Below are 19,419 nucleotides of genomic sequence, written 5' to 3'. Positions count from 1 at the left end.
GTTCCAGCTCTGTAAAAATTGTTGGTATTTTGCTAGGCATTGCAATAAATGTATAGATTGCCCTAAGAAGCACAAATGTTTTAGCAATTGCTAGATCTCATACAGCAATTCAGCAAAGTGGCAAGGTATAAAATTAATGCACATTATTCACTTGCATTCCCATATACTAACAAGGAGTCAGAAGAAGGAGAAACTAAGGAATTGATCCCACTTACAACTACACCAAAAACCGTAAGATACCTAGGAATAACATCTGTACTCTGAAAACTATAGAACATTTATGAAAGAAATTGAGGGAGACAGAAAGAAATGGGAAAGCATTTCATGCTCATGGATTGGCAGAACATATATTGCTGAGTTACATTTTAAATTTAAGGCTAAAATAGTATTTCTTAACATAATTCTTAAAATGTATGTATTACTAAATTAATAAAACATTTTAAACAAACTTTTGAATATTTTAACTATGGTATCAAATATTTATGTGTTTATGCCCTCCACTTCCAAGTGGGTCTTTTTAACTCTTTCTTTGGGAATATGTGAGAAGGGCTTATAATTGTGGATGTTTATATTTGGGCTGTTATTTTTTTTCCAATATTTGGGCTGTTATTAGTAGGGCCTACTTCCTATATGAGTTCAAAAGTAAGTGAAAGGTTAGCATGAAAATGCCCGATTGGTTTATTGTGATAATAACAGTGCAATTGGCAGAAACAGGGAAGCCAGGAAGGAGAATTGATGGTGGAGAAAAGATGGCAAGGGAATTAAGTGTAATGTCTAATAGGTGACTGGATTCAGCAGTAAAGCTTAAGAAGCAGGAATGATTGGAAATTGGGACAAACTGCATTAAACAAGGTATCCAGAGTTTAGCTAAGCTACTCTATGTTGCCTTTGTATCCATTTTGTTTGGCTAATTGACCTACAGGGTCCTTAAGCTGATACTGGTTCCCCATGCAAGCACATACCATAGATAATAGCCCCAGAGTCACAAGCAAAGGTAAATTCCTCATTGAACTTCTCCATAGCTCTTATGATCAGCGGCCTTCTTTGGTTCCCAGAGCCTGTCCCTTGTGCACCTCTTAGATAAGGCCTCTGTGGGGATTACCAAAGCCCTCCTTTTTTGAATTGACTAATTCTTTTTTACGCTGCTAATTCCAAAGTACTCTATCTGCAGACCCTAATGAAGGCATGTGCCCCAGGTCCTACTCTCCGGCCACACTTTGCCTTAACTTTCTTATGTGGCCCCCCGAGGTGGTCCATGTATTTCCTCCAGAATGTGTAAGTAATGAAGTTCTCTACTTCAGTTTCTCTTATGATCCGTTATTAAACCTTGATTCACTATCTGACACCTTGTGCTCCACCTAACAAGTGTTAATTTAACAACACATAACACAATATAAGTCTTTCACCATTTTAAGAAGCTTCCAGAATATATTCTGGAATAAATTTACCTTAATCTATTCCACCACATGTATTTACACCATAATCATTAAACTTCATCTCTCTAAATCTCAATAAATTTTCCTTAATATCTAACCTAAAGGCCATAACACTAGTAACATTACAGTTGTACCAGACAAAAGTATAATGTTCTTGGCAATTAATATTTTATCTTTTCCAAAAATTTTAATGTAACAATATTCTTACTTTGGATCAGAATTAAAACTTCTTAAATTTTTTTCCAACCTAACAATTTACAGTTATTAAAGAAATTTACAATTCTTATGGTACAATGGAATGTAAATAACTCTATCCTTAAAACATATATAAAACAAACACTCTCCTTTTTATATTTAGGCCCAATTCAGTTTGCTCCATTGCTTCCAAACTCCTTGGGGTTGTTCCAAGGTTGTAAGAGGAGACTTGCTGATGGGTGCACAATGTAATTATACTGTAACCAAGCATCTGCCCTCCCACTGCCTGAAAAGCAGACAAGGAGGAGTGTCAAGAATATGCATAAGAGAATTAAACTCATCATTATTCATGTATCTAGAAATATAAAGTCCCACGTATACAGCATTACAAAGCTCATGGAAATCAATAACTATAACAGGGCTATAGGAAAAAAACAAACAAACACAAATCTCATGTCCTTTCTCAGGAGGGGTATTCTCATTGCTACTCCTAGAAACTTAAACCCCACTGCTTGACTTTTTTTTTTTAATTATTAAGATTTTATTTATTTATTTGAGAGAGTGAGTGAGAGTGCAAGCAAGCAAGCAAGCATGAGCAGGAGGGAGAGGCAGAGGGAGAGGAGAAGCAGACTCTCCACTCAGCAGGGAACCCTAATCTGGTCGATCCCAGGACCCTGAGGTCATAACCTGAACGTATGGCAGCCACATTGAGCCACCTAGGCGTCACCTTGCTGCTCAAATTTTAAGCCTTAATTTTGCAGATTTCATGGATATGGTAGAGAGAAAACTAGAAGAATACTAGAGCTGGAATTGCTTTATATTAGAAAAGTCATGGATGTAGCACTTAGGAGAGAGGGGACTAACAAGGTGGGAGGACAGGCATCAGGGAACGGGTGGAGTAGAGAGAGTACACTTGACGCCAAAGGATGAGAGGAAGGGAGCAAAAAAGAAGAAACTTGAGCTGCCAAAGGAAGTAGAATTTGGTTGGAAAGAAATGTGTATAATGTATTTTGTGAAGTTTTGGCTGTATTTTTGGACTATACTCCTTGTTTCTTCCTTGTTAAGACTTACTCAAAATAGAAGACTTACTCAAAATAGAAATGTTTTCTAATATTTTGTAATTTGGCTTGTGATTTTTTAAAAAGGGCAATGAAAAAAGTCCTAAGGCAAGACTGTAAAATTCAGATATTTTTAAGCTAGGTCAGAAACAGGTATTATTTAAGTAAACCTTCAGATAATCCAAAAGATAAGCCAGGTAATTTTTTTCCATCAGAAGTGTAAATCTAATGAAATAGAATAATTAGGGAAAGAAACTCACATCCTAGGTAGATTCTGGGTTCTTGATAACCAATCAACTTGACTCTGACTAATCAAATCTCATAGTTCAGACTGTTAGGAGTTCTCCTCAGAATTACTGCCTTAAGTCACTGAACTCTTGAGATAGATTGGCATGTAATAAACACATTTTAACTTATATATTACACCTTGAAGGTCATATATATTATTATATATAATAATATATATTATATATATTTCTATATATAATATAGATATAGAAACTCCAAAATAAACTTTGCATATATTATATATATATCTCATAAGGCAGTACTCTATCAAAGTTTATTTCCTTAATATCCCAACTTAAGCAAGGAGAAACACACAAAAAACCAGAATTATAAGCCCAATTTCTAAATTTTCATTAAATGCTTCTCATAACACAGGTAACACATATTTGTTGTGCAAAATAAAAAATTCCAGGTAAGGAAAAATATTACCTAAAATCTTCATAGTTGCTCTTGACATTTTGTTATATATATAACTTAGAAAGCATTAGTGTTTGTTTCTCCAAAATGAGATAACATTTTACATGTTTAATAACTTTGATTTTACATGTAAGCTAACTTTCCACATCAAGGAAGATAAATTTATGTCACTCTTTTAATTATATTCCTGGAGTATAATTTATTACTAATGTGGAATATTCAGGTTGTTTCCAAATTCCATACCCCATATGTTATGGAATTGTGTCTTTTGGCTTTTTCTAGAAGAAAATTCTGGATTTTGAGGTAAATTAATTTATCTGGGAGTTGCAGCACAGTGGGAATTTAGTCAGGAAGGAAGAGCCACTAATAAACGGTATGTAACAAACTAAATACTACCATAGTCCCCTGGAACTTAAATCCAGTCCACTTCACTTTAAAAGTTAGTGCAGAAACAAGCCAGAGTGATATCTAACCTGAAGAGTGAGGGAGTAGAGGATTCCATATACCAAATCCAGATGGTCATCCAAGAAGGACTATTCCCAGAAAGAGTAACTTATTAATTCCATTCCCTTTCCAAACTACTTCAGGGCTTCCAAGGCAAAGAAAGTTTTCAGGCAAAGAAATATAGTCCTGGATGATGTAGGTCAGGCCAGAGTGTTCTTAAATGGTAACAGTGAGAAGGTAGAAGTGGAGTATCAAAAGCCTCTGTGAAAGTTGACCTCTCAAATTACTAATATCCACTCATGTGCCACATTCATTTCATTCTACCCCGTCATAGATCTTCTAATTTGGTGACCAGTCACAATTCTTGAATAAAGAATGAACAGGAAGGTTTGTAGTACAATTTATAGCCCTTACCAACCACAACTGGACCTGAGACCACAACTGATATTCATTACCTCTGTCCTCAACTACCCATTCTAGAATCCCTTCGTTCTTGGCAAGCACTTCTACTGATCCAGGGGGTTAACCAAAATCTTCTTCTCTAAGGGGTTTGGGCCTTAAATTTAATGTTCTAACAGAGCCATGGCTACTATAGTTGACCATTTACTGTTGTTACTGGGTATAGAAGTAACAAGGGCCCCTGGTGAAACCTCTGATTTCTAAACATAGTCCTAGGTACCCATATATGGTATAACCCTATATCCTCAAGATAGTCAATTCCTCCTTCCAGCATTGTAACTCCTTTCTTTGCCCATCAGTCTTTTTGGATAAGGAACCTAAAATGATCAGATGGCATCTGTAACTAGATTTGGCAGAATTTATTTTTCCCCTTGGTAGAAGTTTTCCCCAGTTCCCTTGCAAACCAAAATATTTATCCCAGCAGAGCATATATTTGAGGGAATGAAAGTATAAATTCCTCAAGTGGGTCACTGAGCAATATAGTAGGAGATCCCACTGTCATTTTCTTTTGTCTCCAGACCTGTATATTTTATCAGTTAAAGACATTGTACCAGCAGTGGTTCAAAGTATATACTATATCCTTAAGCTTCCTTAACATCCCAGCGCCTTAGTGCTAGGCTGATATCACTTAAACACTCATCAAACCAGCAGTTTCAAGGCAATGTAATATATGAAAGAAACTGAATATCATATCCCTACCATTGTACCTCCTTTGCCTTAAGAGAGGTTCCTTGGTACTAGGCAATGTAATATGGGTTTGTATGCTGATAAATTAGACACTCGGAGCCCTTTTGGGTAGTGTGATGGCCAAGGAAAGAAAGGTACACCAATTCTCAGAAAACGTTAAAAACAAAACAACAACAACAACAAAAAAAAAACAAAAAAAACCAGTAAGGGTGAATCGCTGCCTTCTTAAGAGTCGACTATAGTCCAGAATAGTCAGCCAGAGGTTGGATGGTCTCATCTAAAAATGATATCATATTAAAAATTCAACATTGGTTTCTAATGAAGGTAAATCATTTAGCAATCACAATAGCTGGGTCAGCCTTGTTGAAAATAAGCCCATACTGTAGGGCTTATACACAATATCTATCCTCAACATTACTGTGTAAGCACTAGGTGGCTAAGGATAGAGGCCAGCTGACCTCTACTCAATGAATCTGGAGTCATCTTATCCAACTGATTGTTCTGTTTCCACTGAGTCCCAGCAATCTACACACTTTGTCTCTACTCCCATACTCTATCTAAACACTTTTTAAGCTCGTTCAATCTTTTTCCTTCCAGACCAAAGAGACCAATCAAATCATTTGTCTTACCTCAGTCTACTTCTGCATTCATACAAAGCTGATGACCAAATACTTGAAACTATGTCTACTGGGAAGATATTTTTCTCACTGTTGCTTTTAAGATTCATCCCTGAATTGAGGCTATTGTGCAGAGCAGTGCTACATGTCTGTTTCTTTATTTCATTCACATTTCTATTAATTCATTAAACATCATTCTAATGGCAGTTTTAAAATCTTTGCTTCTTCTAAACCCTGACTTGTTTACTTTATTTTCCTGTTAACTTCTTTTTCTCTTGAGTACAAGGTACTACGATTTTGGAATGCTTATCCTGGTTTGGCTTACAAAGCTAATTTTGGTAGTTAAGTTTATTCATTTCAGTTTACTAATGCTAGCTGGATCTGTCCAAGTGTTGAAGATAGAGAGGTATAAGTTTAGAGAAATTGCTCACCAGTATATCTTCATTTATAGTTTCATCAAAATATTAAAATTTTAGTTATATAAAATTTTAGAAGACTACTGTATACTGAAATCAGAAAATGTGGTTCTAATTCTTGCTCTGACCTTACAGTTATGATACTCTTGTCAAGTCATTTAGCCAGGCAGAATCTCAGATTTCTCATGGCTAAAATTAGACATTTTACTCATTTCTTAGAGTTGTGAGGGAAAGTACTTTGTAGTGTGAGTTCATACATGGTAAGTGCTCATTAGTATTAACCGAATTTGGATTAGGTGAATCCCAATCACACTGCTATGTAACTTATAACAATGTTATAATCAAACTGTAATATATATAATTATTGAATAATTGGAGTTTTAATAATACTTTCAATTAATTTAAGCTAAAAAGTTAATATTAAAATATTTCACTTTTTCTAGTTGTTATAACTGTCTATATTAAATATGTAAATATTTTATAGTATTTTTTAAACTAAAAATAATGCATATCTTATCTTTATTTCTTTGGTTAACAATATTACAAAAATGATCAAAGAAAGTTCATTTATTTTTAAATTTCTGTTGCATTTCTAAATATCAACTGCAAGTTGAAAATAGTAACCAATATATTTTCAAAAGAAAAAATTTTTAAAAATATTTGTGTTCGTTTTAATTTAATTTTCTCTTTAACTATTGATTTGCAATTGAGAATCAGTAGCTCCCAGTGCTATAGAGGACTATGTAAATTATTTCCTGGCAGGGCTTGGTAGCACATATGCTTCTTCTAAGAATAACTAAGAAGCAATCTGCTGATGAATATACTTTATACCCTTACATCCAAGTCCTTCAGGAACATTTAATATCTGTGTCACATAAATAGAACAAATATTTGACTCCAAGCTACTCATTCTCATTTCTCTCACATACATTCAAAAGCTGTAGGACATGGTATATTTAGAATTAAAAATATAGGATAAAAACAGATTACTTGTTTTACACCATACTATAATTTAAAACATGAGTGTAAATGGTTTTCAAATATACACAGAAAAATTAACTTAATAAAACTTAAAAACAAAGCTACTAAAGTTTTCTATTCACATAAACAAAAATGAATGAAAGTATTGCTCCATAAAGTTGAAAGAACATCAGCTACCTTCACCTTGAATACTGTCTTAATTTATGTTCATCGTAACAGTGGATATCATAAAATTAAGGAGGAAATTTTATATGCATCTCTTGAAAACCATTTGATGAACAAATAATATTTGTGCAGGTGAATTAAGTTTATTTTTTATTAGACACATTTAACCATATGTCGCTAAATGGCATTTTCAAAATTACAAGAAGTAGCAGTAATTATTTATGAAGGTCTCAAGTTGCCTGAGACTTTTAATTGTTATTAAAAATTTTTTACACAGAAATGCTATGTCTAGAACACATTTTCCCTTCTTTCATTTCTAAAGACTTTAGAACGTCAGAGATTAAATATTTTCTCAGCATTCCTTCTAGATTCTCCCTTTGTATTGGTGAAAATGAGTTGTCCCTGGTTTCTTCAATCATAGGTACAGATACATATTTCTTCTCATCACAGTTTTAGTAAAATTTTTTTTTAAATTTTATTTATTTATTTGACAGAGAGAGATCACAAGTAGGCAGAGAGGCAGGCAGAGAGAGAGGAGGAAGCAGACTCCCCGCAGAGCAGAGAGCCCGACGCGGGACTCGATCCCAGGACCCTGAGATCATGACCTGAGCCGAAAGCAGCGGCTTAACCCACTGAGCCACCCAGGTGCCCCTTTAGTAAAATTTTTATACATTTCCTCTAAAACTTCAAATTTAGTTTCATGAAGTAGGTTACAATATCTTCTTATTAGCATTTGAATATACATAGTATTTACAGTGGTGTCCTTTTTTTAAATTTCTAATGCTAAGAATTTGTACTGTCTACTCCTATTTTTTTTTCACCTTCTCTGCCAGGCATTTAAAAAATTGTATCAGTCCTTCTAAAAGATAAAATTTTGGCTTTGTTAATTTTTCTATTACATATTTGTTTTCCATTTTACTTTTTATTACAAATGTAATGAAATACAATTGAAGTACACTAAACAGAACATATTTAAAACGCAAAAGTTGATCAGTTTTGGAGTATATATACACCTATCAATTGCCACATTCAAGATAACCATTTCTTCACTAATTATTGAATTTTAGGTTAGGAGCTATTGTTTTTTCAACCTTTAAAGATACCATTCTGGGGTGCCTGGGTGGCTCAGTGGGTTAAGCCGCTGCCTTCGGCTCAGGTCATGATCTCAGGGTCCTGGAATCGAGTCCCCCATCGGGCTCTCTGCTCAGCAGGAAGCCTGCTTCCTTCTCTCTCTCTGCCTGCCTCTCTGTCTACTTGTGATCTCTCTCTGTAAAATAAATAAATAAAATCTTAAAAAAAAAAGATACCATTCTGTTATCATTGACTCCGTTTGGGTTCTTCTACTGACAAGTCACCTGTCAGTCTTATTGCTGCATCTTTACAAGTAATACAATTCATTATTGCCAGATTTGGATACTTTATAGATTTTTTTTGTATTTTGCTTTTAGTCAATTCAGTGATAGCTGAGGTATGATATTCTTTATATTCACAAAGATTTGATGCTTTAGTATCTGTGATTTGGTGTCCTTAATGTTTTTGGGAAATTCTTTGCAATTATCTTTTCAAATATTGCTTCTTCTGGAGGACTTTTCCAACCTCTCCTTCTAGACTACACATATATCTCATGTGTATCAATCATATGCCCCTTTCTCCATTTTTCATCCTTTTGTCTCTGTTTCCATCTGGATATTTTCTTCTAACCTGTCCTTTGTTCACTATTTCTCTTTTCAACTTTGTCTAGTCTGCTGGTGGACATATCTATTGGTTTTTATTTTAATTCTTATGTTTTTCATTTCTGGGACCTTTGGCTGTTTTTATAATTCCCAGTCTTCTGTGCAAACTTCCATCTTTCCTTTTAATGGAAGCATTATAATTATTTTAAAGTGTATCTCTCTGAATCATTACTTGCTTAAAATCCTTCACGTTACCCTACTAACTATAAACAAAACAAAACAAAACAAAATGAAACACAATCCTTCCCCTGGCTTTGGTGGCCATATTTGCTTTGACTCCTGCTAAACTCAGCTGTATCTATTTTAACACTCCCTAACTCCCACTCTTTATGCTGTATATGACTCTGTAGCTGTCCCAATCTTTTCCTCAAGTCTTTCTCTTCAAGATTTTCGCATCTTCTATATATCTAGTGACTCCTCTTAGACCACTCTCAAAATATGCCTTTCCCCCTTGCTAGCACTCTCCTTACTTATGATGACATTGATTATATTTTCTTCCTATTGTAATTCCAGGCCCTGGCACATTACTTAGCATATGATAGACATTAAATACTTATGAATGAATGATTCAGTAAATGAAAGCTATATGACTCCTCTTTATCTGTTTTCTTAATAGTAAAAAGATGAAAACATCTATTTCTTTACTTTATCTCATTCATCTTTTTTTTAAATTTTTTTTTATTTTCAGCATAACAGTATTCCTTGTTTTTGCACCACACTCAGTGCTCCATGCAATCTGTGCCCTCTCTAATACCCACCACCTGGTTCCCCCAACCTCCCACCCCCTGCCGCTTCAAACCCCTCAGATTGTTTTTCAGAGTCCATAGTCTCTTATGGTTCACCTCCCCTTCCAATTTACCCAACTCCCTTCTCCTCTCTAACTCGCCTTGTCATCCATGTTATTTGTTATGCTCCACAAATAAGTGAAACCATATGATAATTGACATTCACCTTTTTATCTCTCGGAGCATCTGGTTAGGTAATTTATGTAATACATTTTGCAAACTGAGTTCAATTGCACAATGTTCATGGGTATAAAATTAATAGAGAGTATAGAATCTGAGTATACATATCGATATACTTCCATATACTTCCATGATCATTACATGATTATATCTATTACTACGACAATATCTATTACGAACATTCTTAAATACTTACATGTATTTTTAAAAAAATTTTATTAACATATAATGTATTATTAGCCCCAGGGGTACAGGTCTGTGAATCACCAGGTTTACACACTTCATAGCACAAAGCTTCCCCAATGTCCATAACCACAGCACCCTCTCCCTACCTCCCTCCCCCTGGCAACCCTCAGTTTGTTTTGTGAGATTAAGAGTCTCTTATGGTTTGTCTCTCTCCCAATCCCACCTTGTTTCATTTATTCTATTTACATGATTTTAATGAGTAGTGAATATGACCTTTTACTGATTTTTGCCAATATTTTTTTTCTACAATTTTGAATATGTGTAGCTCTGGTTACAAAAACATAGTTTGACTATGATTCAAAAGAGGAGATGTTTGATTTATAGGAATAATTTTAAGATGTTATTTTCAGACCAGTAACTTACAAAAATTACTTAAATATTTAATAAATTCCCTTTGTCTATGAAGGGGTCAAACTGGCAATTTCTGACACTGACTCTCCCAACATTTCCTATGAATTTATAGAAAAAATTAAAATTAGAATGGTATCAAAACCTAATACTAGAAAAGCAATCTAGTACTAAAATCCAGAAGGAATTGTATTTAACAAAAAATACCTAGGAGTCAATTAAAAAGCACAAATCTGGCTTACATATTTTCTGAAACATAACAGCCTGCTAGCCAAGAAGTAGGTAGATGGAAATTTTAGCTATTCTCTTTTTCTGGATCTCAGCTTAGAATACATATATATGGCTGTTTTATACCAATGACATTATTGGCTCACCTACTTAAAACTGCATGAATACTGGTTCCAGAAAGAATGGGTTTACCCTTGCACTCACCTACACTCCATTATTACATTATCATCCCATATCTACGCAGATATTGTGTTTGTGAATGATTGGTGAGGGAATTTGCCAGAAATGGCATGCTACACTTTTAGATGAATAGTTAAAGTGAAGGAAGAGACAGAAACCTGGTAGCAACACAGTATGATGGGAATGGTAGATTTCCACCTACTGTACTAGTTCAAAGTGCCCAAGAACCTTGTCATGTGGACAGCAGAGGATTCCATCCATTTAGGCAGGGAATAATGGTGAATGTCACTATACACTGGAAAATCTGAGTACTATCTAACAATAACAACCACTCTCCATTCCATCTTTGAAGTGGTAATTTAGCAGAATGATGCTAATAACAACCAAAGGGAGACAAAACTGGAAAAAGAGTATTACTGATATAAAACAGTTTTGTTGGGAAACACGAGAGCTGAGATGAAAAGGCTGAGATGACTACAAAGCATCCTGAAATAAGGTGAAGTTTCAAGGATGCAAGAATACCTCCCCAAAATTAAAACCCATTTTGGAGATAATAAATATCAGTACTGACATGGGAAAGAAATAATCAAATGTTGTAGAATATAAACAAAAGAAACTTAACCAGAAGATGAGGGAGGAAGATAATAATTTTAAGCAGTAATATAGAGTAGTGTACATAGGAAGGAAATAGAATAGAAATCTAACCGACAAACCATAAGTGACTCTTAATCTCACGAAACAAACTGTGGGTTGCTGGGGGGAGGGGGGTTGGGAGAAGGGGGGTAGGGTTATGGACATTGGGGAGGGTATGTGCTTTTGGGTAAATTGGAAAGGGAGGTAAACCATGAGAGACTATGGACTCTGAAAAACAATCTGAGGGGTTTGAAGTGGCGGGGGGGTGGGAGGTTGGGGTACCAGGTGGTGGGTATTATAGAGGGCACGGCTTGCATGGAGCACTGGGTGTGATGAAAAAATGAATACTGTTTTTCTGAAAATAAATAAATTGAAAAAAAAAGAAATCTAACCTAAAATTAATTGTTTATGTTCTTAAGGAAGAAGGAAAACACTTCCAATCCTGGAGATGATACAGATCAAATTACACACATGAAGAAGGCTCACATGGCTTGGGCAAAATTAATACAGAAACTAATGACAACTCTGAAAAAAATTAATTGCAAAAAAAGAGAACATAAACTCTAAGTTTGCAGAGAGAAAATAAACTGAGAGTTCTGACTAAAAAACAAAAATCAGACTGGCTTAATACTTCCCTGTAATCCTGTCAGTAAACAATGGTCAACAGGTATAGCATTTTGAAGAGAAAGCATCTTAACCCGTGAATGATCTTTTTATCCAAACTGCCATTTATGTCAAACAGGCTAAGATAATCTTCATAGGTGCAAGGATGTAAAAAATATACCAACCATAAATTCTTTCAGAAAATGAGGCCATCAAAAAATTCACCAGCCACTCATGAAGTATATAAAAATTAACTGAGGAATGGGGATTTGTGGTACAAATTGTTAGTAGCACTCACTAAATCCATTTAAACAGTCATGCAAGATGACAAATATATATTTTTGAGGAAACCTCAACTGGTTTTGCTTTTTTAAAAGATTTTATTTATTTATTATTTTTTAATCATTTATTTATATTATTTATTATTTGACAGAGAGAGTTAGAGCAGGAACACAAACATAGGGAGTGGGAGAAAGAGAAGCAGGCTCCCCTCTGAGCAGGAAGACTGATGTGGGGTTCAATCCCAAGACACTGGATCATAACCAGAGCTGAAGGCAGTTGTTTAACAACTGAACCACCCAGGCGCCCCAGGAAACCTCAAACTGTAAAAACATAATTTAATAAGAATAATTCCAATCTAGAATTCAGGATTGATAACAAAAGACTAAAGTTGAAAATGGAGGAAGGACAGATTATTTTATTTTAAAAGCCCACTAATGTCCTGCTACATAGGGAGATATTAGAATGTAAAGTTTTTTTTTTAATTTGGATGATTAACATTTTTCTTATTAAAGCATTTTAAAAATAACTAAATATTACAAACTTCCAGAAAAGCATAGAGGGTAACAAAACATCCATGTACATACCAGGCTGATTAGAGAGATTTTGTTATATATGTTTCAGATCTCTTCCTTCTCCCCCTCATTTTATTATTATTTTTTAAATTAAAAAAATACCATGAAATGGTTTATGGCACTTTGTATACCTCTCCTTCCATTCAATCACCCCACTTTCTGGTTTCCACCACAATTCCGAAGTGTATCTTGCCTGTTTTGTTTCTATAGTTACCAAACATGTTTTCATCCTTCACCAAAGTTAGAAACTGATTTATGTGTTTTAAAATTCTACAGAATGTATCATAATTTACGTATCATTTAAAAACAATATTGAGTTAAAAATGCAAACTGCAGAATTATGGAAATCTTAGAGCAGTTAAAATGAATGAACTTGATTTATATGTACTAACATAAATGAATCTTAAAAACGTATTATACAGTATAAAAGCTGGGTTTTGTAATAATCTAATGTTGATACATATAAATCAAATTTAATAACTCTTGCAGCTGTGTGGCTTTCTGCTATATAAATATACAACAATTTATTCATCTATTTTTTATTAAGGAATATTTAGCTTATTTCTAGCTAGTTCCTATTACAGGTAATTATATAATGAACATCTTTGTACATACCTCTTTGTGTGATTACATGAAAGATTCTTTAGAGTACATTATCTAATAGAGGAAATGTTGGAACACTGATCATGTACATTTTCAACTTTTATAGGTATTTTCAAATTATGCTCCAAATTATGCTAAACTAGTTTATACCAGTTATATATGAGAAGTCTTATGTATGAATTTACTCATATTCTCACAACACCCTGCATTATCAGACTTTTAAAAACTGCATCTCCCTCACTGCTAGTGAAGTATCTTCTCATGTTTACCTTTTTAATTAACAGTCATGTTTATTCTATAATAATTCATATATGTAATATGTATATTAGCTATTTTAAATTGGTGTGTTTATTGTTTTTTAAATATAGCTTACAGGAGTTTTTATATGGTCTGAATATCACCAATTTATCTGTTATATATTTTGAAAATATCTTTCTGCTGTGTTTCATTTTCACCATTTTTTCTGTGTCTGTTTTATTTATTACCGAATTTTCTTTATTATTCATGCTTTCCTGTCTTGTTTGATAAATGTGTCTGTGTTCCAATGTCATAAATATTTTTCTACATTTTCTTCTAGAATTTTAAATTTGTGTTTACATATAAGTCTTTAATTAGGGAAACTATGCATCCCATTGTGCTAACCAGGGTGCCAGGTGTTTTAGAATTTATTTCAAATATTTCATTGTATGATGAAGTTTTGTGATTAAAATTTACATTAAAATAATTTGTTACTTCTTTGACAGACTTCCTCTTTAGATTTCCATCTTTTTCCAGTGTCTTTTCTGGTAAGTCTCTTCTAGTGTAGTGACAGTTCATACCTCAAGTCATGATTAAATCTAAGAGATGGCCAATGATAACCCTTTTCTCTTTTCCCAACCTTTTCTAAGTACAATGTAACCAACTTAACTTTTCAAGATTAGCATGCTATATATGCTCTCCGACATGAGGAACCAGGAACAACTGACTCCTTCCAGTGTTTATTTTTTGGAGAAGTATTATACTCTAACATCCTTGCCAGCTACTTGGTGTAGCAGCCAGTTGTGCCTTGACCTGTGAGATGCAGTGACTCTAGGCTATTACATAATAGGAATTTATAAAATATAAATATGGGAGACAGAGGTTGAGCAATCCTTGTCTGGTGTGTATAGAGAGTAGTCTGAATTCTCTTGCCTGAGCGGCTTTAATATATATTGCATGTCGTAAACCTACAACTATTTGTTTATTGCTTGACCATGCTTTTTAATTCTCAAATAAGCCCCTTTTGCATCAATGAGCTCAAAATAAAAAGTGCCTATATAACAAAAAATAAGTGTTAATTTCTATTTCTCAATAAGGTTGATGAAGATACATGTGATTTGCATGGTAAGTACAATAACATTTGCCATCTACTATGGAGGCCCTAGAAATAAGATTAACCACAAGAAAAACAGAAGATATAAATCTATCAGAGAAGTACAATATCTACTTCAAAACTGAGTGCTAAATTAGAGAAGACTAAAGATGGTAATTTAAGATATGCAGATGCAGAAGGTGGATGATATTACCACTCTGTGAATACTTACTTTTCACTTAGATCAAATGACTACTCGTCTAAATTAATTTCACTCATTTTCGAGCCAAGTTTTTTCATTTATGTGTGAAAAGTATGTCAATAGCTGTTAATGTGTTACTTTAATTGGCAGAAGTAAGATTTTATGAAATTAAATGATAGGAGTTTTTTCCTTCCGGTGTTATCAAATGCTTTAAGTAGAAGATCATTTAACTCAATTTGAACCATATCTTAATTTTTTATCTTGCTCGTGAAATCAAAGTGAAGCTTTTGGAAATTCATTCTATCTGATTCAGAGCATTGGATCTTATTTTTATTCCTACTATGAATTCAGTTAAAATAATAAACAGTGAATATAATATTACTTATTTTATAATGGTAACATAAATACAAAATTTTCTGGAGCACAGAATAATGTAAAAACATATGTTATTGTCAAATTAAGCACACTGTGGGAATGTAAAAGGATGCAACCTCTATGGAAAAAAGTATTGAGGTTCCTCAAACATTAAAAATATAACTACCACATGATCCAGCAATTCTGTTTCTGAATCTCTATCTGAAAATAATGGAAATATTTACTAAAAAAAAAAGTATCTACTGCCCTATGTTCATGTTAGAATTATTCACAAAAGCTAAGATACGGAAACAAATGAAATGTCCATTGACAGATGAAGGGATGAAGAAAATGTGGTATATACATATAATGAAATATCATTTCACTTTAAAAAGGAAAGAAACCCTGCCATATGCAATAACATAGATGAACCTGGAGGATATTATGCTAAGTGAAATAAGCCAGTCACAGAAATCACAAAAGCAAAAACAAACCAAAAAACCCCCCAAAACCCCCAAGTGACAAAAAAAGAAAAACAACAACAACAACAACAACAGCAACCAAAAAAAACCAAACCAAAAACTACATGATTCCACTTTCCACTTACATAAAGTATCTAACATAGTCAAACTCATAGAAGTAGAGTGTTGGTTGCCACAGACTGAAGGGAAGGGGAAATGTGGAGGTTCTATTTAACTGGTATGAAGTTCCAGTTACACGAGATGAATAAATTCTAGAGATCTGTTGTACCACATAGTGCTTATAGTTAACAATACCATATTGTACACTTAAAAATTTGTTGAGTAGGGGCACCTGGGTGGCTCAGTCGGTTTAGGTGTCTGCCTTCGGCCAGGTCATAATCCCAGAGTCCTGGGATCATGTCCCACATCAGTCTCAGCGTGGAACTTGCTTCTCTCTCTGCCTGCCACTCCCCCTGCTTATGCTCTCTCACCCTCTCGCTCTCTTGTTCTCTCTCTATCTCTCTCTGACAGATAAATAAAATATTTTTTAAAAAATTGGTTGAGTAGAAACCATGATAAATATTCTTACCACAATAAAAAAACTTTTTAAGAACATATTAAAATACAATTATAAGTAGTTGTAGTACAAGAGTAAGGGAATCACAGAATGTGATGAGGTTAATATTGAATAAAATGATACTTCAGGGGCACCTGGGTGGCTTAGTCAGTTAGGCAACTGACCCTTGATTTTGGCTCAGGTCATGATCTCAGAGTCCTGACATGGAGCCCAGTGTCAGGCTCCATGCTCAGCATGGAGTCTGCTTAGGATTCCTTCCGTCTCCTCTTCCTCTTCTCCTTCCCCTCCACCCCCCTTGCTCTCTCTCTCCCTCTCAAACATATCAATAAAATCTTAAAAAAAAAAAAAAACTTCAGACTGTGAATACTTAGCTTCTCTTTGATAACCACCATAAAATGAAACTTACAGGTATTAAAGCCTTTGAATCTCTACTTTTATTTTATTATTATTATTTTTTTAAAGATTCCATCTATCCATTTGAAGAGAGAGATCACAAGTAGGCAGAGAGGCAGGCGAGAGAGAGAGAGAGAGAGAGAGAGAAGCAGGCTCCCTGCTGAGCAGAGAGCCTGACGCGGGACTCGATCCCAGGACCCTGAGATCATGACCTGAGCCGAAGGCAGCGGCTTAACCCACGGAGCCACTCAAACTAGATGTTGTAAAATGGTTTTAGTAGAGATTTGTCAGATTTTTAAACAAGCAACTTGCTGGAATAGTCAGTGGTCTTTGAGACGTAAGGATGTGTGTGCTATTAGTGCTATTATTATCTTAGCTTGATAGATAAACTCTAAAATGTTGCAACATTTTATTTGCACTTGGATTGTGTTGCAGGTAATTGTTTAATACAGTTAATCTATTTACAAGTCACAGTCTTTCTTTTTCTTTCTTTCTCAGATTGTCATTTTCTGCTTCAAGTCTCATTTCCATATCAATAAATATACGTCTACATACACAAAAAAGTTAATGACAGAATATCCCAAATTTTTGAAAAAACCATAACTTATTTAACCATGCACTATTATTGACCATATAGATGATTTTTATTTAGTTAATGTTAAACATTGCTTGTCCTTATACATATATCAACTGAGCATTTGCCCAGTTATTATCCTTAAGATAAATTCCTAGAATTTGGATTGCTAGGTGAAAGAAAAGGAATTTTTCATTTTTTAAGATTTTTTAAAATTTATTCATTTGAGAGAGAGAGTGAGAGAGAGAGAAAGTTAGAATACAAGCAAGGGGGAGGGGTAGTGAGGGAGAGATAAACAGACTCCCTGCTGAGCAGGGAGCCCCACATAGGACTCAATCCCAGGATCCCAGAATCATGACCTGAGTCAAAGGCAGATACTTAAATGACTGAGCCACCCAGGTGCCCCAGGAAAAGGAATTTTTTAAAGAAGGTTTCTGATAAAAATGATCAAAGCACTCTCCAGAGATTGTGTCAGTGAGTATTGGTTTTTTGGTTTCCCTCTGCCAGACCAAGACTAATTCATTCATTTTTTAATTCAACAAATATTTACTCAAGCCTATTATGTGTCAGGTACTAAAATACTGGTGTTGATGACTTACACAGTCCTAGTCTTTATGAATCATGGTAATAGAGAAGTTGAAAGGGCTTAATATAGGCCTAAAGAGTGGGGTGGCTTCACCTCACTCAGTGAAGTATGGAGAGGACTGGCTAGGGTTGCCTATTAAAGCAGCAGAAGAGAGCCACACAGTGAGTAGCTGGCACTTCTAATGCTGGCTATCACAGGGTGTTTGATATTTCCTGTGAGCCATATAGACACTGAAGAAGGCCAAGAGCTGTCTTGAGGATTGCCTGCAAGGCTGAGAGAAACCCAACCAAAAAAGACTGGAGGCAAACTACTGGCGGTAGGAACAAAGCTGGGATGGGAGTAGGAGTTGTATGAAGTCAGAAAAGCGGTTCATGTGCGTCAGGGAATGGCACATAGCAGCACAAAGTCAGCAAAGGGAGTCTCAGAAGAATCCCCAATGACATCCCTTCAGAGAAAGAGAGAGTTGGCATGTGCATGCTTGACTTAACAGAAGGTAACACCAGCCAAGCTACAACAGCCTCACTTTCATAAGTCTCTATTTTTTTCTGTTAAGCCTTTCCTCTCTAAAGCTGGAAGAGCAATGAGGGGAGAAATGAAAAGCTGACCATGCCCCCATTCTTCACTACATGACCCCCAACCTGATAGTCAGGCCGAGCCAAGGAACAAAACAGCTTTGAATTAAATTACAGTTTAAAATTTTAATTTAGTTGAGGCTAAAACATGTTATCACAAGCTGAGGTGATTCCTATAGCTTGGAATGAATGCAAAGCTACAGGATTTGCCTGAGATATAGCCAAAGGGCAGTGAAAGAAATCTAGCAGAAGACATCTGAAGGCAGTAAATAGGTAGAAATAAAGCTGTTTTATAATTGTACTTTAACAAGTTTGCTCTATGCAATAAACTGGTTAAATAGGCAATTATAATAAAATCAGCAACTGCTACTGAAGTAAAAGTCAGTTATGTCAGCTATATATAATCACTTATACAAGAAGGGTACTAACCTAGACTTCAAAGCACATGAAGGCTTCCTGTGAAATGTAATTTTGCAATTTAATTGAAAATTGAAAATGCAGCTGAAAGAAGCCTGACTTAGCAACTGGCTACTGTTAGAGTAGGCAGTGAACGAGCCTCTTCTTTCTGGGATGAGATCAGCAAAGCAGGAGTGAGAAATGTCCTCTCAATGTAATATCTCACTTTCAAGAATTTCCAGACACTTGGGTCCAGTTAATAGGAACAGATTAGGCCACCTACATTCTTTGTTACTCTGACAGATTCCTACTCTAAGACAAGTGCATCATAAGCCACTTGCTTCTGTAACTCCCTCCTCCTAGCGTGGTAAAAAGAATATGAGCAAAGAATTACCAATATATATATATATATGGCTGG

The sequence above is a fragment of the Neovison vison genome, chromosome 4 (genome assembly GCF_020171115.1).
Source record: "Neovison vison isolate M4711 chromosome 4, ASM_NN_V1, whole genome shotgun sequence".
Lineage (NCBI taxonomy): Eukaryota > Metazoa > Chordata > Mammalia > Carnivora > Mustelidae > Neogale > Neogale vison.
This window is presented reverse-complemented; position numbering follows the sequence as displayed.